Source organism: Sorex araneus, chromosome 6 (assembly GCF_027595985.1).
Source record: "Sorex araneus isolate mSorAra2 chromosome 6, mSorAra2.pri, whole genome shotgun sequence".
NCBI classification, from domain to species: domain Eukaryota; kingdom Metazoa; phylum Chordata; class Mammalia; order Eulipotyphla; family Soricidae; genus Sorex; species Sorex araneus.
In genome coordinates, this window is record NC_073307.1 from 29,309,712 (window position 1) to 29,313,162 (window position 3,451).

Here is a 3,451-nt window from a genome sequence, read left to right on the forward strand (position 1 = left end):
ATCACCATGTGGAAAGTTACAAAGTTCTCAGGCTTATGTCTCAGTTATACAATACTCAAACATCAATCCCTTCACCAGTGCCCATATTCCACCACCAAAAACCCCAGTATACCTCCCACCGCCCTCCCCCGACCCCCGCCTGCATAACTGATAAATTTCACTTCATTTCTCTTTACCTTGATTACATTCCATATTTCAACACAAAACTCACTATTGTTGTTGGAGTTTCCCCTCAAAAAAGACAGCCCTACTGCCAAGGAAGCATTTGATAATTAGTTTTCCATTGCTGAGATTGAAAAGATATGAAGTCCCACTATTCCATGTACATAACTCTGTTTTTTTTCTCCTTCCTGCGCCACCATGTTCATGCCTGCTTAATAGTCCTCATAATATGGCGGATGTCATGCCGCTTCTCCCAGAAAAGGCAAAAAAAAATAAACGAGAAAGGAAGATATTTCCCCTCCTCGGCCTGCGTGGGGCTATGGCTTAGTTCACTGTCAGAGACATGACTGCAAGCAGTTTCTGGGACCAAAAGTAGTCTAGTTGGCCTCCAGATCCTGGTCAATCAGCAACAAAGCGGCCACACAAAACTGTGGCCAGCCGGGTCGAATCTTGGCGGAGCGTGCGCTGGTATCGGCCCCGGCCTGAGACTGCCCAAGCATCCTGCTGTTCAAAGTACATATTTTTTTCTTTCTTTCTTTTTTTTTCTTTTTCCTGAGCCACCAAGTTTGTACCTGCTTAATAGACCTCATAATATGGCGGACGCCATGCCACTTCTCCCCGAAAAGGGCAAAAAACCGAGAAAGAAGGATAGTTCCTTTCCTTGGCCAGAGTGGGCCTATGGCTTAGTTCACAGCCTAGAGACATGGCTGCTACTTTGATTACCTTCAATGTTTCAACAAAAAACTCACTATTATTATTATTATTTTTTTAATTTTAAATTTATTTATTTTTAATTAGAGAATCACCGTGAGGGTACAGTTACAGATTTATACACTTTTGTGCTTATACTTCCCTCATACAAAGTTTGGAACCCATCCCTTCACCAGTGCCCATTCTCCACCACCCGTAAACCCAGTGTCCCTCCCACCCTCCCCAATCCCATCTCCCCCCCACCCCACCCTGCCACTGTGGCAAGGCATTCCCTTCTGTTTTCTCTCTCTAATTAGCTGTTGTGGTTTGCAATAAAGGTGTTGAGTGGCCGCTGTGCTCAGTCTCTAGCCCTCATTCAGCCCGCAACTCCCTTCCCCCACATGGCCTTCGACTACAATGTAGTTGGTGATCGCTTCTCTGAGTTGACCTTTCCCCGGAATGTGAGGCCAGCCTCGAAGCCATGGAGTCAACCTCCTGGTACTTATTTCTACAGTTCTTGGGTGTTAGTCTCCCACTCTGTTATTCTATATACCATAGATGAGTGCAATCTTTCTATGTCTGTCTCTCTCTTTCTGACTCATTTCACTCAGCATGAAACTTTTCATGCCCATCCACTTGACTACAAAATTCTTGACCTCCTTTTTTCTAACAGCTGCATAGTATTCCATTGTATAGATGTACCAAAGTTTCCTCAACCAGTCATCCGTTCTGGGGCATTCGGGTTTTTTCCAGATTCTGGCTATTGTAAACAGTGCTGCGATGAACATACATGTGCAGATGTTGTTTCGATTGTACTTTTTTGCCTCTCTGGGATATATTCCCAGCAGTGGTATTGCTGGGTCAAATGGGAATTCAATATCTAATTTTTTGAGAGTCGTCCAAATTGTTTTCCAGAAGGGCTGAACCAGTCGGCATTCCCACCAGCAGTGAAGAAGGGTCCCTTTCTCCCCACATCCTCTCCAACAGCGGTTGCTTTTGTTCTTTTGGATGTGTGCTAGTCTCTGTGGTGTGAGGTGGTATCTCAAAGTTGTTTTGATCTGCATCTCTCTGATGATTAGTGATGCAGAGCACTTTTTCATGTGCCTTTTGGCCATTCGTATTTCTTCCTTGGTAAAGTTTCTGTTCATTTCTTCGCCCCATTTTTTGATGGGGTTGGATGTTTTCTTCTTGTAGAGTTCAACCAGTGCTTTATATACCATTGATATCAACCCCTTATCTGATGGGTATTGTGTAAATATCCTTTCCCATTCTGTGGATAGTCTTTGTATTCTGGTCACTGTATCTCTTGCGGTGCAGAAGCTTTTTAGTTTAATGTAGTCCCATTTGTTGATCTCTGTTTTTACTAGATTGCTTAGTTCCGTGTCACCTTTGAAGATACCTTTATCTTCAATATCGTGGAGGGTTTCGCCAACCTTGTCTTCAATGTACCTTATGGTTTGTGGTCTAATGTTGAGGTCTTTAATCCATTTTGATCTGACTTTTGTGCATGGTGTCAGGTCAAGGTCTAAACCCATTTTTTTGCATGTGGTTGTCCAGTTGTGCCAGCACCATTTGTTAAAGAGGCTTTCCTTGCTCCACTTCACATCTCTTGCTCCCTTATCAAAGATTAGATGGTCATACATTTGGGGTTGTGTGTAGGGATATTCCACCCTGTTCCATTGGTCTACGGCTCTGCCTTTGTTCCAGTACCATGCTGTTTTAATTGTTACTGCTTTGTAGTAAAGTTTGAAAACTCACTATTATTGTTTGGAGTTTCCCCCCAAAGTCAGACATGCTAAAAAGGAACCGTTTCACATTGCTGACAATTAAGAGATGGTTTTGGATTTCTGTATAGAGTCCAGGGAAAATTCTGCCAGAAATTGCATCACTGCAAGCTTTTACTTCCCTTTTGTAGTACTCATAAGATGGAAAAGCCTGGAGAGAGAGACCCTACCTGCCTTGGTGCCGCATGGGGCAGTGGCTCAGTTCACAGTCTAGAGGCATTTCTGCGAGCTGCTGGTGTCCAAAGAAGTTCAGTTGGCCTCCGGATCATGCTCATGCAGCAGCGGAAAGGCAAAGACGTTTATTTCAAGTAAATACTGATGTTTCTCTGAATGATTTCTTCTCTTTATCTCATATTTAGAACTATTTTGACTTGCCCCTGAGAAAATAGTTGATCTGACAAAGATTTGTTGTACTTCATTTCAAAACGACTTGAATACTTGAGTGAATTTGCATTACTTCTTTAAAAGTCAAGATTGTTATCATCTATTTTTGTTCTTTTTTTTTTTTTTTTTGAGTCACACCTGGCTATGCTCAAGGGCTTCTCTTGGCACACATCTCAGAGGTTGTTCCCAGCAGTGTTCTGGGAACCATGTGTTCCCAGGGAATGAGTTGGGTCCTCCCGTAAGCAGTGTGTACACTAACCCTTTGAGCTATCTCTTTGACCCCCGGGCTACAACTTAAGTTCAGTAAACTTACCCTTTTAGAATAAATAGCGTTATGAGTTTTGACAAGCACATACAATCATGTATCCACAACTACAATCAAGATACAGAATATTTTGCTTGATCCAAGTCTTTCTAGGGAATCATTTCAT